Source organism: Cryptomeria japonica, chromosome 8 (genome assembly GCF_030272615.1).
Source record: "Cryptomeria japonica chromosome 8, Sugi_1.0, whole genome shotgun sequence".
Taxonomy (NCBI): Eukaryota; Viridiplantae; Streptophyta; class Pinopsida; order Cupressales; family Cupressaceae; genus Cryptomeria; species Cryptomeria japonica.
The window spans coordinates 40,873,029-40,897,483 of NC_081412.1; the positions used below are offsets into that span (position 1 = coordinate 40,873,029).

Consider the following 24,455-nt stretch of genomic DNA (forward strand, 5'->3'; position numbering starts at 1 on the left):
ACCTTAACCGGTAAACGAGGAAATATTCTTATTGTATCTTGGGATTGGTGATGATTGAGGCTTTGTGGTTTTGAATGTAATTTTCTATCATTGTAACATATATATTACCGGAACCACATCATGTTGTGACAACCAAAAGTTATTATTATAATTTTTGTTTAGTTTTTGCTAGGGTTTAAGAAGGGTATAAGGATCGGTAAAGAATTCTCCTAATTGGTAATGATTTTTGGTTTTCCAGTGATCTACATCAAGTTCACATGTTGATGATAATGTAGCACAAACCACGTGATGTGGTTGAAAGATGTTTTGGCGTGTTTAGAGAGCGAATTTCTTGGAATGTACAAAGTGCTTAGCGAAATGAGCTAAGGGTTTGACTTTGTACGAGATCGACTTTCTTTGACAATTTATGATCACTCAATGATTGATATTGATTTGTAATTGATTATAATGATCCATATGATGATCTATAATGAGTTGTAAATATCTATGATGATCTATGTAGTAAGTCTTAGGGTTTTGATGTCGACCTAGTTGTAAAGGTTATTTATGTCGGTAAGGTTGATGTTTTGAAGTGTCGGTGATTTTGAGAAGTGTGTGAAGTTGAACTAGGGTGTGTGTGAAGATCCGCCAAAGTGATGCAGACTTAGAACTTAATTGGATCTGGTCAAGTAAGCAGTTGAGTGCTATACATAGATCATTCACTGTTGTTTTTGTTGGCATTGTGTTGTCATTGATGTCAACTGGTATAGGATGACTACTGGTAGAAGAGATGTATTTGCAACACTGATATGGAGGAGTATAGGATGTGATATCTTGGATATCACCTTGTGTTGTAGAACACTTGTAAGGTAAGGGAGATGACCTCAGGAGTCACCAGTACACGAGTCAGTGTCTGTCTTGTGTGATGAGATAGAGAGGTGTTTGAGTGGTTGTTTGTGATGAAGATGTAGAATGTTACTTGAATCACATCAACACTAGAGGAGAAGAATGAAGAGGTCATAGGTATACTATGAGGTTGCAGAATAGCAGGACTCCCATTGGATGAAGATGCAATCATCATGAGAAGAAATGAATGATAGTGAGTGTGCCCACACCGGATCACATGTGCCTATTTGAACAAATGTTGCACAAATAGGGAAGTCACATGAAGGGCACTACACTATGCAGAAGACAAGATGTCAGTCCACCGGTAAGTGGAGCTTATCTCCCATTATGCATTATGTGCATTATAGTTTGGTGAGATAAGAGTGATCAGGGTTATGCAATGGACCGACAGAGAAGGCATGTTGAGATGTCATTATAGAAGAAGAGTGATGTGTTTTTCATTCTGACAAATTGGCTGAGATAAGGTCCGAGTTGATCAAGGACAAGGCATAACTGAGCAGATGCAGATAGAAGTAGAATGACTTGATTGAAGATGGTGTCTTGTGAAGGTTGATGCCATGGTATCATCAAGAGTGGTAACTGGTATGTATGCCCACCGGTAATATGGACAAGCTGCAGATACAAAAGACTTCCCACTTGATGGGAATGTGCATGCTTAGGTTAGTCATGTCTGAAGATTGATTTAAGTGTTCCATCAATAGTTCAGTAGAGTGCAAACATGATGAGTGAACTAGTAGAATGTGAGATACCGGCAAGGTTAGTAAATTGACAGAAAGGAGGAATCGGTAGAATGTTTGGTCGGTCATCCTATGTGGACCGACAAGAATAGTCAAGGTGGCAGAGCTGGTCAAATTAGATGCCACATGGAATCAAGGTGGTGAACCTTCATTGAAGGAAGATGGAATGTACACTGACAGGGTAGGTGTAGAGTTGGTCAACTTTAAAGGAGACTGTGAAGCTCGAGGTGAAGTTGCAGAAGTGCACAACTCGATATTAAATGGACAAGAGAGGATCAAGGATAGACTGATTGAGCAGATTGGAGTATTTGAAACACCCCATCATGCCATTAATGGTGATTGACCAAGAAGTATGATGATAGATTGATGCAGGTTGTTGAAGAAGGAAGGCGTGTTCTGGAAGGCGCGTTGATGGCGAACTTGTGCAGATGGATGTCAAGAAGATCAGATCAAGAAAGATCTAATTGGATTTGGTTTTCCTTGAGGATGGTGAGGAAACCCTAACCACCTGGATTTTGAATTGAGCTTTGGCGGGAAAACCTGGCTATAAGTATGCAGTCCAAATAGATTGTTTGTTGCTGCTATAATAGAAGAATATTGTGCTACTATGAAGTGTGATACTTCTGCATGTAAGAGAAAATCAGCCAAGTGTTTAACGAGCATTTGAGATGTGAGTGAGAGTGAGGGAGAATCTAGTTGAAGTGTTCAACTGGTAGGAGAGAAGAACTGGTAGTGTTCATACCATTAGAATAGAAGTGAAGGAGGCTGCAGAGAAGGTAGATAGAGAACAGACAAAGTATTATACTGGTGAAGATTAGAGAGTAAGTTGGAGATCCAATATAGAAGAAAAAGAGAAGTGTACCGGTAGAGTTTAATGATAGTTAAGCAACAAAAGAGAGTAGCAGAAGAGTGAGTTGGTGTAGCAGAGAAGCTATCTCACCGACAGAGTAAGATATATGATAAGGTTGCAAGATTCACTTGTAACAAGATAACTATTTATGTATTTGATGTTTATATTGTGAACACTAAGTTGTAGCTCAGTGTAAGGGTTGGTGCTCCTTGCGTAGATGCCCTAAAGTAAGGGGTTGTAGCTCCTTTGGGTTGTAGCCCATAAAGTCGGGGGTTGGTGCCCTAAATCAGGGGTTGGTTTCCTAAACTTTGTAACTATATTTTCATTGTGAGGGTGGATTGGAGCAATAGACTCCATCATCATTGCTCACTGAAGTTTTTCCCATCTTGGGGTTTCCTCGTATATGTTGGTGTTATGTGATGTCCCCTTGTGTGTGTTTGGATTTGTGTTGGTCTCCTCACTAACCAAAAAGTTTGCATTGAGTTTGATCCATAAACTGGTATGCTCACAAAGGATAGCTAAAGAAAAAATATTTGAGAACCACCGATTCACCCCCTCCCCCTCTCAGTGGTGCATTGTGTCTAATAGTTTTCTAACAATTACAACAGATAAAATCCCTTAACCGGGTAGGTCCTAACAGGCCTCACATTGTAAAATCCCCTAATATAGTGACTCATTATCTAAGTTCTAAATCCTCTTGTGAGGTTGATCCTAATAGATCAAAGCCCCTAATAGGGCTGAGGTAAATCCCTTAACTAGGTGACTCCTAATAGGGTCTACTCCTAGCAGGGCATCATTGTAAGCTTCTAACTGGGCTTGGTTCCTAATAGGGTGCATTCCAAAAGAATGCAAAAACTTTGTGGGTACCAATTCCCACCATGGTTTTTCCCTATTTGGGTTTCCACGTGAAAATCATGGTGTTCATATGGTGAATGTTTTTGATGTGATGGTTTTCTTTACTTTCAGTTTATGCATGGTTAATGAGCACTTAATTTGCAGCATTGATATATCAGTTTATCATATGTTTATCAATAGATACCAGTAATGGTAAATGACTCTAGTGTTGATATATATTTGATTTGGTGAAAGTTTTATGGGTATGAGTTTCTGATTTCAAATCATTGTTAATACTAATTCACCCCCCTCTCAGTATTAATCGGATCCTCCAAGATTAACACTTTAGTCATTAAATTAAAATTAATTAATATATTTAATTATAACAACTACGTAGGATGAGGTGGTGCCTCTTACTACTGATGCTACTCTTGACCCTCTTGATGTTGTTGTTGTGGCCTCCTTTGTGCTTGATAGCCCTTATCTTCTTCTACCATTTCTGCTCCTGATGTTGTTTTGTTGTAATAGCCTACTACTATCTCTGATAGAATTCCTATGGTGGCCTCCCAACTTGATCCTTCTTTTGATGGTCCTAATGAAAGGACCGCTTGGAGGGTAGTTTGTTGTAGGCAAAAGGGGAAGTCCTTCCCCACTCCCCCAAAGCCCTGCTTGGCAAGGCTCAGGGGTTTCTCCTCTTCCTTGAGATGGGTTTGGGTTGTTGCTTGTTTGATAGGTTTTCCTTTTTCTCCTGTCCTACCTTGCTTTTTTTAAGGGCTTACTCCCTTGTTTGTTATATTTCTTATTGCCAGTGAGTTGTTGAATTAAGGATCATCACCCTTGTTTCTTGCCACTTTCTTACTAGAAAACAACTATATAATTATAATTGTTAATGAATTAAATATAATAATAATTTTGATAAGCAGTATCATGTATAATTAAATGTCTACTACTTGATCTATATTATAATAATATATATAATTATTATTTATTATAATATTAATTATAAATATCTATCATTGTTTGTAATAATTATTATTTTATGGATTATTATTGATCATATGAAATTATGGGTTTTTTTTTTTCAATAAAAGTGGATTATTCCACTAAATTTTTTTATTAATATTTCTTATTGTATTTTTTACACAGGATTCAAAGAGCATAGCAGACGAAAGAACCCTAGGAAGAAAACCTCTGGTCACAGCTCATAAAATAAACCTATAGTATCTAGCAGATCAATTTATACACCCCGTGCAAAACCACATACAAAATGCGGTCACAACACATATAATATCAATTTTACATAGAGCCCGTATAATTTTCAAATGTAGACTCCATAGTTTCTTTCAATGGAAGAAGACAGAATTTTCCAAATCCCTATGCCAAATCCCATGAGCCAAAAACCTTCCTGCCAAAAAAGAAAGTATCAAAAAACCTTTGGAAAAACACTATTGTATCAAATACCATGAGCTCGAACACTCCTCCAAACAACGAACATGAATACTTGAAATGAAAGGGGAAAGCAGGAATAATTATCATTATAAAATTTTACATCAACATTACTCAAGAAAATCACATAACTATTACTGCAAACCTTCCCATACCCTAGAAGGAATTTCCTCAAAACCCACCTCTCACTGATTAGCATTGCTATCAATGGCTAAATTTGCCAAATAATCTGCAATCTTATTAACTTCTCTGTAACAATGGGATATCAAAAAAGATTCAAACAATTCTAGTTTTTGTAAAATTAGATCAAGTATATACCGCAAATTCCAACAATTTGATTTCTTTTTCATAACACATTGAATAATCACCATAGAATCACCTTCAATTATTTCATTAATATATATAAATTATATTAATTATTATAGAATTATCTAATAATTAATTAATTACATAATATTATATAAAAATTATTATCTCATCATTATATAAATAGGTTAATTAAAGCTACACATTCAAATTTTTATTTGTTTGATATCTAAAATTTTATGTATTTTGTAAATTATTGTTTTTATTAAAAATCAAATGGCTTTATGAACCATTGCATTGTCAAAAATAAATATGACAAAACTAATTACTATTATTGAATGGTGAAATTATTGTAAAATACTATAGTATGAAAACGTTAAAAAAAAATCTAATGAATATAGACAAAAGATTACATCTTTCCAATTTCAATATTTATTCATTTGCATTCTATATATGTAATTGTAATTTTTTTTTTGTATAATGTAAATATCGGTTACATAAAAATCAAATGGATCTCTCTATCACTATTGCATAGTCAAAGCAAATAAGAAAAGAATCTCAAAAAGTAATAAATTCGCTATTCAAACACTATTTCATAATTGTAGTACTATTGTTCAAATATAAATATTATTTCAATTGTACTATGAGAACAATGCGATGCTGACATCATCCCAACAAGAGATGCAATTGCATCATGTTCCTACCATAATGCTTTTGTATTGAAGTTGGAACTTTTGTAAATTGTAGTAATAATATTAAAATCTTGACATCGTTAAATGATAATTTATAATTATTTAAATAATAATCATGGTCAGAAATTACTGCAAAATTATTGATTTGATCAGAGTAATTGTTTCAATGGTATCTTTTTATGTTTTTTTGACTTAGTAATGGGTATTGTAGTGAGTTATTGTGTGTCATCAGTTTAGGTATAATCTATGACAAGAATGACCAAACATTGCAAGAGATTGAAAGAATTTTGGACCATGCCAATGCTAACATTATTGTGGTGGCTTTGGATTGCTTTGTAGTTTGCATGCCCTATTTGGTCATCCAAAACATGATGATGACTGACCTTTGAACATTGAGCCTATTCAACAAGTGTCTCCTATGGAAGAGGAGGATGTCTCTTACCAGCAAGGTGGTGCTGACATTTCTTCACATGCTAAAATTATGCCTCTAGAGGTTGGTCCAAGTAATTGGACTGATTATTATGCATATCTTCTTTGTATTTAGGTTATATATATGAAAATGTAATTGGGCTAGGTTCTTCTATTGCAAATATGATTGTACATGACATAGTTTGGGTTCTTCATATGATCCATTTTGATGGTTTCTCTGGTTAAGGTTGTTTATGTGGTTTTGGTTAGAGTTTTTTGGACAGTAAAATTCTTCCCTCTTGGAAAATTTTTGTATATTTCAAAATTAGGGTTATCTTGTACTTGTAAGAATTAATATAACTTTAGTGATTTTGGTCACATTTATTGAAAAAAAAATTGTAGTAATACTATTAAAATCTTGATATTGTTGAATAATAATTTAGAATTCTTTAATTAATATAGTAAATCTTTTGACAAATAGTGTGTTGGCAACAACACAACAAATTGAGTGAGGGGGGCTGAATCAGTTTGCACAAAAGCTTACAGCAACTTAAACGGTAAATTAGATCTGATAATTAGTAGTTTAAAGCATGAAAAAAGTACCACATCAATAACACATATAACACCAAGATTTTTGACGTGGAAAACCCGATTAAGGGAAAAACCATGGTGGGAACCTACCCACAATGAGATAATACCCTGTTAGGAGTAAGTGAAATATTATAATGGGGAATGCACATGCATTCAGGTACACTGCCCAGAGCTCACTGCTCAAACAAGGAACCCAGAAGGGCTACAACCCTTAGGTAAGGCTCAATGCCTTACAGGAAGTCTCACTGACTTACAAAAGAATTTGGATTACATCCGAAGAATCATGAATTAATGAAATAACATCTCCACATGCCTGAGTATAGTTTCAATTAAGCTCCCTATCAAATCTTCTCTGCAATAGACTTCATCGCATAACTTCTCACAACTTCCATGCTAATGAATGATTGGCAATATTCACACATAGTATGATACTTCTCAATGATTATTACATTCATTTATACAAGTAATCAGCCCATGAAATAGAGGTCGACTCAACACATGCTACATATTACAAAAATATAATTACACATGCTATAACAATGCATGCATACCAAAACAATGTTGGCTAAGACATAGTCTAGACATAAACAACCACCACAAATATGAAACAACTCTGAGAATTGTGCCTCGATCATCCACAACATGCTACCACATCATGAATGTCGCATAACACAAAGAACATCACTGGATAAGGAAAATCCTCAATAGCGTGTACAATAATCAATGCGAACCACCAATACACATAGAACATGATCTAGAAACATTCACAAACAACATGAAGTGCACCACAACAACTGCAACAGCTCTGGTTACTAGAATCATCATCATCTCTTTACTGGAGCTCAAGAAAACCAACATCATTGACTGTTAACCTGAAATATTTTCTTGTGGATTTCCAAATCATGAACCAATTAAACTGAGGACACACATCAGCATCCGCAACTAAAGATATTACAATTCTGGAGCAATAGACACATATTTATCAGAACCTGTCAAGACTGAAAAAATAAAAAACCAAGTAGCATGCGGTAGGTATAGAAGATCACAAAATTCAATCAATTATTCATGTGGACCTATGAAACTTATGTTGAATCAACTAGAGATAAGTATCTCAAAACCCATTAATCAGAATCAACTCATCTACAACACACAAGCTAAACCAACTCATTCAAACTAATTGCAACACAAAGAGAACATATTCAACATATTCCTCTATCCAACAATTTTCCCCATATGTCAATCTCCCCATATGTTGACATCAATGACAAAATATCAACCAATATCCAATAATCTCTAACAATATGCCCCTTTGGCATTGATGGCAACATATGAATGTGAAAAACAATCAATGCAAAGAAAGAAATCAACTCACAACAATATCCCTGAAAATCACAAGGATCAGCTCCCCCTTTGACAAACAAGTCAAATCACAAATCCCAAACTGCTTTAGGGTTTTTCACATGCTCTTCTTCCCCCCTTTGACATCAATGACAAACGTTCAGGAATTAGGATTATCTCCCCCTATGAATTAGCTTCAAAAATATGTACATCTGAACCACTAAACACCAACACTAACTACTCCCCCTGAGTAGCAATCTCACTCATCAATTTGGATAACAAAATATCTATGTGATGTTCACCGGGCTGTTTTAAATCTATACATCTTAGTTCTCATTAGGAGGGGAAATCACCCCTAACTTCTCTCTAAGATAGTCAAAAGTATCTTTATGAAAAGGCTTTATAAATATGTCTGCAATCTGTTCCTTTGTAGATACATACTTCAATCTAACTTCTTCCTCATTTACCTTCTCTCTCAAGAAATGAAACTTGATTGATATATGCTTTGTTTTAGAATACAATGCCAGATTATTTGAAATATTGATATCACTTGAATTATCACTGTATATAGCAATAGGCCCCCATCATAAATAACTCCTATATCCTTCAACATCTACTTCATACAAATTACTTGAGTACAATTGCTAGAAACAACAATGTATACAACCTTTGTAGTAGATAAAGAAATAACATTCTACTTCTTTCCCAAGAGACCAACTTCTTACCCAAAAAGAATGCACCACTAGTAGTATTCTTCCAATCATCAACATCACCTGCCCAATCAACCTCTGCAAAAGCACTCAAATTAAATTCATCATTCTTCGGATATGACAAACCAAAATCAACTATCCCTTTCAAATATCTAAATATCCTTTTTACAGTAGTAATACAATATTCCTTAGGATCAACTTGAAATCTAGCAACATGACACACAAAATCCATTATATCAGATCTAGTTTGAGTCAAATACAACAATCTACCAATCATAGATCTATATCTGGTTTTACTAGCTTTCGAAGAATCATCATCCTTTGTCAACTTACATCTAGTCACCATAGGTGTACCAATTGGTTTAGAGTCCTTAAAACAAAATTTCTTCAACAATTCCTTCACATACTTGGACTAAGATATGGAAATACCTTTATCCAACTAAGTAATTTGCAATCCTAGAAAGAGTTTTATCTCACCAATCATAGACATCTTAAACTCATTCTACATCTCTTCAGCAAATTTATTATATAGGAAATCATTTCTTCAAAAGATAATGTCATCAACAAAAAATTCAATAATCAAAATGTTATTCTGATCAATCTTGAAATAAAAATGATTGTCAACAATACCTTTACTGAATCCAAGCTTCATCATATACTTATCTAATTTGGCATACTAGCCTCTCTGGGTTTGCTTCAATCCATACAATGCTTTCTTCAACCAGGAAACCATGTCCTTTTCATCTGTCAGCTGAAATCCATCTAGTTGCTCAATGTAGACTTCTTCTTCCAACTCACCATTAAGAAAGGCTGATTTGACATACATCTGATAAACCTTTAAATCTTTGTGAGTAGAATAGGAAAAAATTAATCTAACAACTTCAATTCTAGCTAACGGAGAAAAAGTCTCCTCATAATCAATTCCATCCACTTGTGACTAACCCTTACAAACAAGTCTAGCTTTATTTTGAACAACTTCACCCTCTTCATTAAACTTATTCCAAAATAACCATTTAGTTCAAATTACATTTTTATCCTTAGGTCTAGGAACAAGAATCCATGTATCATTTTTCTCAATCTGATTCAATTATTCTTCCATATCTTTAATCCAATTTTATGTTTGACATAATGTATTACTTAGAGGGGGGTGAATCAGTGGTTCTCAAACTTTTCCCTTTAACTATCCTATGTGAGTATACCGGTTATTAGATCTAATTGAATGCAGACTTACCAGTTAGATTAGAGACTAACACAAATGCACTCACACATAAAGGAGACATCACATAACACCAACATATACGAGGAAAACCTAAGATGGGAAACACCTCGGTGAGAAATGTTGCTAGAGTCTACTGCTCCAATCCAGCTTCACAATGAATCTCTGATTACAATGTTTAGGGCACCAACCCAAGGAGCACCAATGCAAGGAGTTACAACCCTTGCATCAAGCTCCAACTCAATGGTCTACAATAAGTATATTCAAATACAAAATTAATAGTCTTGTTACAAATGGATTTTATAACTCTTCTGCAAATCTCTCTGCTAGATCTTCTATCTAGTTCATTGTCGGTACTCTACTCACCCTCTCATTGCTACAAACTTACTCTCTATTGCACTCTTGTCGGTTCAACCTCTTCTCCTTATCTCCATTTTCTTCTCTTTGACAGTTCTAGACTTTACCAATTCTCTCTTCTCTTTGCTACACCACTGCTTTCTATCAGTACTACTCTCTATCAGTTCTCTGCTTGCCTTCTCTACAGTCTTTTGCAGCTTTTCTTTGCCGGTTTGACCTCTATCGGTTCACTCCTCTGTCAAACTCAATGGCTGATTGTCGGTTTCCTTACTGATTCTGGTTGAACACTTCAACCATGTTATTCCTCACACTCAGTCTCTTCTTCTTCTTCTTGGTGATCACTTGATTGATTTCTTCTCACATGCAGCAACATTGTTTCATTCAGTGGCAACCCTCTCTGATTTTGGCTTGCATATTTATAAACTGGATTTCCCACCAAAAAACCAATTCAAACTTTGGGCAGTTAGGGTTTCCTCATCAACCTCAAGGCAAACCAAATCCAATTAGATCTCATCAAATCTAATCGCCTAGATTGATGAGCTATAAATCATCAATCAATCCTACCATTTTTGTGCCTTCCAGAACATGCCTTCCTCATTTAGCAATCTGCATTTTACTTGTCAGCGAATTTCTTGGTCGATCACCAAAAATGGCTTCGTGGTTCCCTTCACTTGCCTCGATCTACTCAAACATTCTATGCTGGATCTTAGCTATCTGTTTGACCTCAAGCCACAAACCTTTGTTGTGCATCCTGTGAATTACGCAGTCGACATAAATATTGACCTGTCACCATCTACCTCACCGCTTGACACTTCACCAACTCAACATGTCGCCCTGGGCATGCATGCCACTTCACCTCCACATGGCCCCTGTGTCGGCATCCACCTCTGCTAGTTCATCTATGTCGGTATGGATGGGATCACTGACCAAATCCATTACCGAGTTCTTCTACCAGTTTATTAACCCTATCGGTTAAACCCTTAACCGGGTTGTCATCATCCTTGCACTTTGTTTCTCTTCTGGTGGAACACTCAACCGATCAGCACTCTTTCTAATCCTTTCTTATGCACATCCTCATTAGATAGGAGTCTTTTGCATCTACACCTTGTCCATATTACTAGTGGGTATACTTACCGGTAAACCCCTTGATGACACCATGTCATCAACCTTCAATAGTTCCATCTAAAGCATCTGTATGCCGGTTGTACTGTCTATCTGTAGCTTGTTCCAACTTTGTCTTCTTCATCCTCAGTTGGTTACAAACCCATCACTCTTCATATGTCCTGACAACTTATCATGCCTTCTCTATCAGTCTAGTGCATAACCCTAATTTCATGCACTTGAGGCATCTTTGTGATTCACCAGTAGATCCAGTGTGAGCCTTCAAACACCTACCTTTAACTCTTTTGACTTATCTCACAAAACTATGATGCACACTCTGCATAATAGGAGATAAGCTCAAATTACCAATGGGAGTGGATCCTTGTCATCTGCATCCCACAATGCACTCATGTGGCTTCCCTGTTTGTGCAACATATCTTCATAGATACACATACACATGTGATTTGGTTGGGGCACACTCATTGTCAGTCATCTCTTCACATGGTGACTGCATCTTTATCCGGTGGGAGTTCTCTTGTTTTGCATCCACACAGCATATCGGTGACCTGTACATCCTTCTCGTCTAGTGTTGATGTGATTTAGATAAAATTCTGCCTCTTCATCACAAACAACATCCAAGCACCTTTCTCACCCTGCTTGTACACTAGACATAAGCTTGTCGGTTGGCAACCACTCACTTGGTCGATTTATCTTCTCCATGTCAACACATGCTCACCGGCTAGCAACCATACATTGTTAACACAAGTCAACCACTAACTTGTGTACCAATGACTCCAAAGGTCATTGCACTGAATGAGATTCTCTACCTTACTGGTGACCTACAACATTAGTTGACATCAATGATTGGACATCAAGTAAACTCCCATAACAGTTGTCCTTCTATACTGGTTGACCTCAATGATAACACAATGCCAACAATCTCCCCATTTGGCATTGATGTCAACACATGTAGTATCCAATATACTATATAATTTGTCTCCCCCTTGTGTGATCCAACTCTCCCCCTTTGTATAATCCATGGATTCATACACATGTAGTATATGCTATACAGGATCTTTCTCCCCATTTGACAACAATGGAAAAGGGCACTGTCAGCATCTCTCTCCTCCTTGTTTTTACCGATCAGTGTCTGATATCTTTGTCCCCCCTTTTTCTTTACCAAATGCATCTCCTCCTTTAACCTTCATACTTTGTTACATCTTCTCAAGTCACATCTCTTTAGATGGGGAACTCAACCACCAACTGACACCAATTGAGTATGAAAATCTGATACTAATTGTTCAAGCACTCAATTGCAGAAGGATGTGTTAGTGAATACTACTTACCTGTCGGTCATATTGCATCATCCCTTGTCTAATCCCAAATTTATTTAGAATCAAATGTGATTATACTATTAATACAACCAACTAGGAAAGTAGATACCCTTAATCATGAAAATCTACTGGGTATTCCTACAACAATTTTCATCATTTGTAGTTTAGGAAATTAGTACCCTCACAAGTTCAAGCATGTCGGCTTTGCTTCATAAGCACTTGAAATCCCCCTAAGTCATACATCTTAGGTCCTCATTGCCTATCAAGTTAATACCGAGGCTCCAATCAAATTTATATACTAGTTGAGTTGTGCATATGTGATTATCTGATGATCTTTCAGCTTCATTATATCCACCACAGCCTATGATATGATCTTGGATGTACACAATGCCATACATTATCATTATCATGCAATAAATCAAATCAGTTAGCCCTCAAAGGATGCATGCATACATAATCAACAACCAGACCATCATATGTCATTCATGTTTTCATCAATTCCACCTAAGACATAAACTCCTTATTCCATGCTATTGGGCTAATGCAATGATCTCAAACCTCATTGTCTTACATAACCTACAAATACCTATTAGCATTCATACCGAAAACATCCTCCACATACCAGTTTCCTGTACCGGTCCATCATCACTACTAGAGCACCTTCCTATAGTTTCTGACAATATATGGCACTTTGCATCTGATTCCAATTGTTAATCTCCACCTATTGACACATGTAGTAGTGATCCAACTTTGATCTATATATGTGTAGCCAAAAACCACCACTATGCACACTTACCATCTCATTTTCTTCCTTCATACCGGTAGCAACTTGTTCTTCCATGTGTCCTTCTTCACTGAGGGGGTGAATGATAAGCTCAATGTACTACTCCCCCTAAGGTCCTCCATCTCCTTTAAGCCTTAGGAGATATCACCTATGCATTGAATGCATAGTGTCAGTCCATGGTAGCATCTTCTCTCTTTTTCCTTCATACTTGCTTGGTCTCATTCTTGTTCCCATTTCTAGTCTTGGGAGTATGTCTTACCTTCTTCAGTTGATGGGTCCTTTCATTTTTGGATTTTGCCATATAACTAGAAGCAGTGCTATAGTAGCACACAACATCCATCCCAACCTCATGATTGGGGAATCTTCTAACATTCCAATTAGACCATCTTCTTCCGGTCATGTTACTGTAACCAGTGGACCTCTTGATCTTGTAGGGACATTTCTCCTTTGACTCCATGTAGGTGTCTGATTTCCATGTGCTTTGTATCCATTTCTAAGTTGAGCATAGCTGCTATACTAGCTTCCATATGACTACAAGTCCTTCTTCCTACATTCATAACTTCTATGGCCAATTCTATTGCAGTTATAACAAACATTATTTGCATAACCAGGACAACAGTTATGCATGTATCTACTCCTTGATGCATTTTTCTCATATGCATGATAACTATGAGATCCTAGATTGTTCCTTTTAGATCCCTTTCTACATTATTTTGCTCCATGGCCATGACCATTACATTAAAAACAATAATCGGAGAAGGAAGGTTTATAACTTACAAACTTATTCTGCCATGCATGGGGAGATCTTTTGAGTTTAGTATGTCCATTTTTGCTTCTCTGAGGATGGATCCTTGATTGTCCATTCTCTGCAGCTCTTATGTCTGATCTCTTCTTTTCCCACACTTTCTTTGTCTTGTGGGCGGTAGCATTTCCTTGTCCTCTACCAGTAGGAGGTATTCTCATGTTCTTGCTTTCAGTTGAGATGTCTTCTCCCATCTTCCCCTTTCCTTTCGGATCTATGTTGTTCCTCCTTCTTGCAGCACCAATCCTCATCCTTGTCTGCAAGTCTTTACCGGTTGGTGTTAGATCAACCTTCTTCTAGGGAGTATTTCTAATTGTGAATGTTTGTCCCTTGTTTTCTCCATTTGAAGAGACAAACAAAATGTCATTGTGGGGGACATTCTTGCTAGTGGAGCATTCACCTACACCACTACCTAATCCTTTAGTGTCCTGGACATGTTTTTTCTTTTTCAACATTTTATCCAAGGCATCATTGTTGCCATCAAACCAAATTCTTACCTTGAGCTCATCCTGACATTTCTCAAGGTCATTTAAGAGAATCTCCATTTCTCCAACTAGCTATTGATATTCTTTATCTTTTACCTCTAGCTCAGATGCTATATATTTACACCAACACTCCTCGATGTCTTCTTCTTGAGTCTTCAACTCAGGGATATATTTCTCAGATTCTTCAAGGCATTTGATCAATCGGTTATGCTCCACTATAGCAACATTCTTGAATAAATTATATTCATTTCCCACTCTATTGAGTTATTCAAGTGCATTTACAAGTTCACCTTCAAGATCAACTTTTGCTTCATCTTCTTCGTCTCCTTTACTATCACTACCAAACACATCTTGTTGGTAGGAGTGATCTGCATGATCATTTTCAGATGTGTGCCTCTCATCTTCTGATTCTTGAGCCATGAAGAGGTGGGTTCCTTCTTCAACATTGTTGTGGATGTTAGCAAATCTGCGTTCATCATCTGCAGATACATGAGATGCATTTCTTATCCTATCTTCACAAATCAGTTGTATAGTGGTAGGCTCATTTGCATAGAGCTTCTTCAATCTATCCCATAAGTTTTTTGCTGATTTGCATCTGTCCACTTGTGAGGATATATCATCTGATAACCCACAAAGTATAGCCTTCAATACTACATCATTGCATTGGTTTCTTCTTTCTGCATCAAAATTGATGGGAGGACTGACTTTACTAGGGAACCATTTACAATAGACCTCTACACATCAAACCCTAAGGAGGACAAGTAGACTTCCATTCTACAACTCCAAATGGAATAGTTTGAACCATAAAAAAATAGAGCAGGGATTGACACTAAATAGACCATTGTGTCGTTAAGCCAAAATCTACCCAAGCTAGAGAAAGCTTATCAACTGGGAACATAGGGCTCTGATACCAATTTTTAGACACAATGTACCACTAAGAGGAGGGTGAATTAATCATTCTCAAACTTTTCCCTTTAACTATCCTATGTGAGTATACCGGTTAATAGATCTAACTAAATGCAAACTTACTGGTTAGATGGGATATTAACACAAATGCACTCACACATAAAGGAGACATCACATAATATCGACATATATGAGGAAAACCCAAGATGGGAAAAACATCAGTGAGAAATGCTGCTAGAGTCTACTACTCCAATCCAACCTCATAGTGAAACTCTAATTACAATGTTTAGGGCACCAAACCAAGGAGCACCAACCCCTGATTAAGGGCACCAACACAAAGAGCTACAACACCTGCATTAAGGTCCAACTCAGTGGTCTACAATAAGTATATTCAAATACAAAAGTAATGGATTTTGTAATTCTTCTGAGAATATCTTTGGTGGATCTTCTATCTAGTTCACTGTTGGTACTCTACTCACCCTCTCACTACTGCAAACTTACTCTCTATTGCACTCTTGTCATTTCAGCTTCTCTTCTTGTTCTTCTCTCTCTTGGTTCTACACTTTACCAGTTCTCTATTCTCTCTGCTTTCTACCAGTACTACTCTTTGTCAGTTCTCTTCTTGCCTTCTCTGCAGTCTTCTGCAAGTTTTCTCTTTGTCAGACTCAATGGTTGACTGCCAGTTGCCTTAGTGATTTTGGTTGAACACTTCAACCCTGTTCTTCCTCACACTCAGTCTCTTCTTCTTCTTCTTCTTCTTCTTCTTCTTCTTCATCTTCTTCTTCTTCTTCTTGGTGAGCACTTGACTGATTTATTCTCACATGCAACAACACTCTTTCATTTAGCGGCAACCCTCTTTGATTTTGGCTTGCATATTTATAAACTGGTTTTCTCACCAAAAAACCAATTCAAAGTTTGGGCATTTAGGGTTTCCTCATCAACCTCGAGGCAAACCAAATCCAATCAGATCTCATCCGATCTGATCACCTAGATTGATGAAATGTAACTCATAAATCAATCCCACCATTGTCATGCCTTCCTGAACATGCCTTCCTCATTTAGTAGTTTGCATTTTACCTATCAGCGGATTTCTTGGTCGATCAGCAAGAATGGCTTCGTGGTTCCCTTCACTTGCCTTCATCTACTCAAATAGTTTGTGTTGGATCTCAGTTGTCCGTTTGACCTCAAGCTACAAACCTCTGTTGTGCATTCCATGAATCACGTAGTCAACATAAATGTCGATCTGTCACCATCTACCTCACTGCTTGATAGTTCACTGACTCAACATGCCACCCTGTGGATGCATGTCACTTCACCTCCACGTGGCCCTTGTTTCGGCATCCACCTCTACTAGGTCATTTGTGTCAGTATGGATGGGATCACCAACCAACTCCATTACTGGGCTCTTCTACTGGTTAAACCCTTAACCGGTCTGTCATCAACCTTGCACTTTTCTTCTCTTGTAGTGGAACACTCAACCGGTTATCACTCTTGCTAATCCTTTCTTATGCACATCCTCATCAGATGGGAGTCTTCTGCATTTGTACCTTGTCCATATTATCGGTGTACATACTTACCAGTAAACCCCTGTATGACACCATGTCATCAACCTTCAATAGTTTCCATCTAAGGCATTTGTATGCCGGTTGTCCTCTCTATCTACAACATGTTCCAACTTTGTCTTCTTCACCCTCAACCCGGACATCATATCAGCCAATTTGTCATGGTGACAAGCCCATCACTCTTCATCTATCCTGACAACTCATCATGCCTTCTCTGTCAGTCCATTGCATAACCCTGATTTCATGCACTTGAGGCATCTTTTTGATTCACCAGTAGATCTGGTGTGAGCCTTCAAACACCCGCCTTTAACTCTTTTGACTTATCTTACAAAACTATGATGCACACTTTGCATAATAGGAGATAACCTCGACTTACTGGTGGGAGTGGATCCTTTTCATCTACATCCTGCAATGCACTCATGTGGCTTCTCTATTTGTGTAGCATATCTTCAAATATGCACATGTGATCTGGTTGGGGCACACTCATTGTTAGTCATCTCTTCACATGGTGACTGCATCTTTATCCAGTGGGAGTCCTACTATTTTGCATCCACATAGAATATCGGTGACTTGTACATCCTTCTCCTCCAATGTTGATGTGATTTAGATAACATTCCACCTCTTCATCACAAACAACATCCAAGAACCTTGCTCACCTTTCTTGTACACTGGACATAAGCTTGTCAGTTGGCAACCACTCACTTGGTTGTTTTATCCTCCATGTCATCACATGCTAACTGGGTAGCAACTATACATTGTTAACACATCACTTACTAGTTGACATATTCTTTTTTGTTGATGATAGACTATATCGGCAACCTTTCCATTTCATCCACACAAGTCAACCACTAACTTGTGTACTGGTGACTCCAAAGTTGCACTGAATGACATTCTCTACCTTACTGGTGACTTGCAACATTAGTTGACATCAATGACTTCACATCAACTAAACTCCCATATTGATTGTCCTTCTTTTTAGGTTGACATCAATGACAACACAATGCCAACATTTTCATCTTTACATGCTTCATCAACATTTTTAGGTTTAGTCTTAGAAATCAGACAAATTTCTTCAACATTTTTAGGTTTAGTCTTAGAAATCAGACAAATTTCTTCAGCAAGTCTTCTCCTAGTCATCACACCTTTATACTTATCACCAATAATTTAATTTTTTGAATGATTCAACCTCACATACCTAGGAGTTTTAGGATTTTCTTAAATTTTGGGCTCTTGACCTCTTTCTTCTGCACAAGCATTTGCACCATTCTCTTCATTGTCTGATATTTTTGAATCAATGTGAACTTGACCTTGGGTCTGCACTTACATTTTCATTTATCTGAACTAGCATCCTAATCATCATAATCATATCCACAAGATATGATCTATCTTACATTACCTTTATCAACCTTCACATTAGTACTTTCAGCCATCTTTTCCAATCTTTTATTATAGCATTGGCAGGCCTTACTTCTAGTAGAATGACCAAGAAAAAATCCTTCATCACATCTAGCATCAAACTTTCCAAGATCTTCATCTCTTTTGATAGAGCATCTTTTTCTAAAAATTCAAAAATATCTAATAGTAGGGGCATGACCAAATCATAGCTCATAAGGAGTATTACCAATATCACCTTTGACATTTACTCGGTTAAGAGTGTATATTGTAGTACTCACAACTTCTCTCCAATATAGATGCAAAACATTTCCTTCAATCATCATGGTTCTAGTAGCTTTTTGAACCATTCTATTCTTTCTCTCCACAACACCATTCTGTTGTGGTGTCCTAGGAGTAGATAATTGTCTCTTAACTCCATTCTCTTTATAATATGAATTAAACTCATTGGAAGTGAATTCTCTACCTCTGTCAAATCTTAGACACTTCAGCTTTAATCTAGTCCCAGTTTCAACCATATCTTTTAAAATCTTGAACTTCTCCAATGCTTTAGACTTCTCCCTTAAGAAGGTAACCCACATTATTCTTGAATAATTATCAATCCATTCTATGTCACATTTGTCATCATCTGGATCTCATCAATAATAGAAGCTTTATGTTTATAAGCAAGAGGCAAGGATCTTAGTAGTTTAGCAAAAATCTCAAATTCTTCTAATACTCCACCAACACATCTGATTCCATACACAAGTTCATTCCCTTTCTACATAAAATAAGTAATGTTATGTTCTCCAAGTTCTCATATTTTCCCTTCAAGCTCTGCAACTTATCAATCTTCACATGACTATCACCTTCATGCAAGGTCTCCAATTTTCTCTAGATTTCATGAGCAGTCTCTAAGTCCATCACATTAGTCCTTTCAGAATCTGTCAAGGCACTCAATAATGCTTCCTTAGATCGAATATTGAATTTTGCTTCCTTTATCTCATCCGGAGTAGCAAGACCATTCTAAGGAGCGATATATACATTCTTAGTAATCTTCCAGTACTCTTCTCTAATGCATCTCAAATGACATTGCAATCAACTTTTCTAGAGAGTGTAGTTCATTCCATGAAATCTTGGACTATCCTTCTTGAAAGAAAAGGTTACCATCTTGTATCTCCTCAAGTGGTCAAGCTTCTTCTGAAGGATCTAGCTCTAATACTAATTGTTGGCAACAATGCAACAAACTAGGAGAGGAGGGTGAATCAGTTTGCACAAAAACTTACTACAACTTAAACCACAAAACAAATCTAATAATTAATATTTTAAAGCATGAAACAACACCACATTAATAAAACACATAACACCAAGATTTTTTATTTGGAAAAATTGATTAAGGGTAAAACCACGGTGGGAACCTACCCACAATGAGATAATACCCTGTTAGGAGCAAGTGAAATATTACAATGGGGAATGCACAAACATTCAGGCACACTGCCTAGAGCTCACTGCTCAAAAAAGTAACCTAGAAGGGCTACAACCCTTAGGGAAGGATCACTACCTTACAAGAAGTCTCACTGACTTACAAAGGCATTCAGATTACATCTGAAGAATCATGAATTGATGAAATATCATCTCCACATGTCTTAGTATAGTTTCGGTTAAGCTCACTATGAAATCTTCTCTACAACTGACTTCTTCGCATAACTTTGTGCAACTTCCCTACTACTAAATGTGATGCAGAGATTGATAGGGGAAGCATAATTAATCCCTGACTTCAACCTTCTAGAGATGATCAATCCCTTTTGTTCACTCTGACCCAGTGAACAATGTCACCTTACTTAGCATGCTAAGGCTAATAACTAACTAGCATACTTAGCAAAACATGAAAATAGTTGAACCATTTAGTTTAGGGAGTGGACAGGGTTCCCCTATCTTGTTTCAGACTTATTTTATCAACCAAGTCGATCCCCAATAGCTCCTAGACCCACAACACCCAAGTGCTACTATATATTCATCCTAGACTGAATTCAGCTTGTATCCCTCCAAACACTGTTTTCTGCAAAACAGCCTCAACTCTTCCAAAGGATGAATAAAAAAAAAATTCAGATCTGAGTACCCTTTATTGAGTACTTTTAGATTCCAAAAGGATAGGCTCCAACTCTTTTTGTACACCTCTGAACACCTCTAGGCCAGACAAGCCTAATGGGGGTAACTAGGTCTAGTTTTGAAGTAACAAACTGCAAATGAATTCACAAAGCTAAATAAACATTTAGTTCAGGTCTAAGGATGCTCCTATACACACACTCCAACCTTATATCAGTTTAGTCCACTCCCGGAGTCCTTCTACACTCCTACTTCCTAAATTCTGAGACCAAGCACATGGGCATACTTGACCTAGGGTATGGTGTGGAACCTAAGTGTTGACACTTCCCAGGTTGCAACTACCAGAGTCCTAACATAAATTTCTCTAACCTAAACTCCTCTAATGGCCATTGTGGTCCAATTCAGGAATCTCAAGTTAGAGCTATTAATGGATGAAACCCTGATTGCACTTCACCCTGGTTGTCAGACTAGAGTAGAAGAATTTTTGAATTAGATGTGTCCACCCATACCCTAAGCTGATTGAAAACAAATGGAATTACACAATTCTAAACTTTCATGCCCATGCCAAGTCCTACTAATGCAACTTATTGATTTTTTCCAACACAACAGATGTTCTCTGAAACCTGCAATTGTATTTCTGTCCACATCAAAAAATCATTTTCCATTCATTGAATCAATCTGCTCCCCCTTGGAAGTGATTCAAACTTGTTCAAATAGGTCTCCACCAACATCCTCAACTGAAATCCAAATCGGCTTAGCCATTGGGAGGAGTTGGGAGACTGAATTCCTATTCGATTACATTTCCTGGAAGTTGGCAACTTCTATCAGGTCATCGACATAGGTCGAAAACATGACCTCCGATGCTCGATGGCTAGTTTTTACAATCATGCAGTTCTATCAGGTCATCATAGTAGCTCAAAAATCTCCATCTGATGTCCAATGAAATGTTCTCAAGGTGGTGCACTTTTCCATCGGCTCTTTAGGATAACTTAAACACCTACTTTGTCGATGCTTGATTTTAGGGTAACTCAAACACCCATTTTGCTGATGTCCGATAACTAGTGGACACAAGTCTACTTTTCCATCAAGTCATTGGGATGAATTCAAAACAACTTCTCTAATTGCTGATGCCAAAACTCCAATTGTGTTGACTTATCGGGTCGTCAGGGTAAGTCAGGATCCTCAACTCTCAATCCCCAATGCCAACTCCTTCAATATGCTACGTTATCAGGTTTTCACGAGTGGAGCAAAATAGCTACACCGATACCCGATGAAAACTCCTTTGGAATGTCACCCCTCCATCGAGTTATCGGGTGGTACTCAAAATGGGTTACATCGATACACGATGACAATTCTTCAAGAAGGCGACTCTATTGGGATAAGTTACTCCAATAGTGCAACTTTTACAACTTTTTGCAACATTTGGTCTATCGACTATTTATACATTTTCCTACACTCTGAAGCTTTCCAAATGAACCCTAAGCACACAAGACACACTAAAAATTGACTCTTTCTAGTCTACCATAGATCTGTTGACCAAGTTTGACCAAGTGGTTTATAGGTGTACCAACTTGACAATTGGTCTTACAAAAATGGATCTTTATTACAACAACCATGAAAATGGAAAAGAGGCTTCATTGTTGGGGTGCTCCTGCACCATACTCCCCTTGTTGCTTTGAATTCAAGTTCCTACTTGAGAGTAGCTCTTGCAATATGGTGCCATGCTTTAGGATTGTCTACTCATCCATCCACGTGGCATCCAAGTCTGGTAAACCTCTCCACTTGACTAGATATTCCTTGTAGGTGTTCTTCCTAGTTTGTTTTACCACCTTAGTGTCTAGCACTTTCTCCAACTGGAGTGGTTGGCAAGGTGGAAGGTCCTTCAACCATTCAACCTATTCATCATCAGCTTTGTGCAAAGAATTGTTATCACTTGCAATACTCTTGAATGGAGTGAGATCACAAACATTAAAAATAGGAGAAATAGCAAGATTAGGTGGCAGAGAGATTTCATATGCATTATCTCCAAACTTATGGATGATTTGGCAACGACCAAACTTCCTCATCTACAACTTGGTGTACTTGCCTTTAGGCAACCTGCCTTTGTTCAAATAAGCCCACGCTTGATCTCCTATTTTGAAACTGACATATCTTTTTCTGTGATCTGCATGTACCTTATACTTCTTTGTAGTAGATTTCAAAGTCTCCTTCACCTATTCATGAACTTGTTTGATAAACTTTGCCAAATCTTTTCCTTGGGCACTTGCTTTGAAATCATTTGGTATCTCTCTCAACTCCATCACCTCTCTAGGATGAATACCATAGTTGATCTGAAAAGGAGTTTTTTGAGTGCTCCTATTAATAGTATCATTAAATGCAAATTATGCCTGTGGAAGAATTGAATCCCAAGCTTGTGCATACTACTTGGTTAGACATCTGAGTAGGTCTCTGAGAGACCTATTTACGACTTTAGTCTACCCATCTGTCTGAGGATGGTAGGCAGAAATGAAAGACAAATTTGTGCCTAATTCTTCCAAAGAGCTCCAAAAATGGCCTTGAAACTTTACATCTTTGTCTGAGATGATTGAGGAAGGAAATCCATGGATTTTGACTACTTCCTTAAAGAATAAATTTGTAATGTGAGATGCATCGTTTATGGACTTGCACGGTACAAAATGTGCCATTTTAGTGAATCTATCTACAATGACAAAAATGTTGTCAAACCCTTGTCTTGTCTTACGCAAACCCATAACAAAGTCCATACTCACACTATCCCATGGTTTTGTAGGTATTGGCAATGGTTGGTAAAGGCCTTGATTTTTTCTAACTCCCTTAGCTCTTTGACAAATTGTGCAAGACTCTACAAAATTCCTAATGTATGTCTACATTTTAGGCCAAAAGTAGTGCCTCCTAACCAACTTTAGTGTTTTATCAATACCAAAATGGCCTCCCATCAGACCATAATGTTTCTCCTTAATGAGATTTCCTCTCATTGAACACTTTGGAATACACAACTATCCCCCTTTGAACAATAAGCCATTCTGAATCATATAATCAGAATACAAAGTGTGATATGCATCAGAAAGAGTAATGCAAACCTCATAAATCTCACCAAAATCTACATCACCTTTGTATAGGTCTTTGAGGGCATCAATCTGAATACTCTGGATCTGAACCTCCTGCACTAAATGGACTCTCCTACTGAGTGCATATGCCACTTTGTTTTGTGTTCCCTTCTTGTGTTTTATAGTGATGGTATAGGCTTGCAATTTCTCAACCCACTTCATATGCCTACAACTTAGTTTCTTCTATCCATTCAAGAAGCTTAATGCATGGTTGTCAGTGAAAACAATAAATTCTTTGGGAAAAAGATAATGCCTCCACTTTTTAAGTGCTTGCACCATTGTATATAGTTCCAAGTCATATGTACTATAATTTTGTTTAGCTTCATTCAATATTTTAGAAAAGAATGCAACCGGCCTACCTTCTTGGCTAAGGACTTCTCCAATGGCCAAATTACTTGCATCTGTTTCTACTGTGAGCATTTTATTGAAATCAAGAAGCGTAAGAATAGTAAATTGTGCCACTCTACCTTTTAGGTATTTAAATGCTTCCTCTGCTTTGGTTGTCCATT

General features: G+C 37.2%; 1 pseudogene; it reads left to right on the top strand.

Moving 5' to 3' along the window:
- The first annotated feature begins 407 nt into the window (after positions 1-407).
- Positions 408-496, top strand: LOC131858006 (small nucleolar RNA Z102/R77; annotated as a pseudogene).
- Positions 497-24,455: the final 23,959 nt, after the last annotated feature.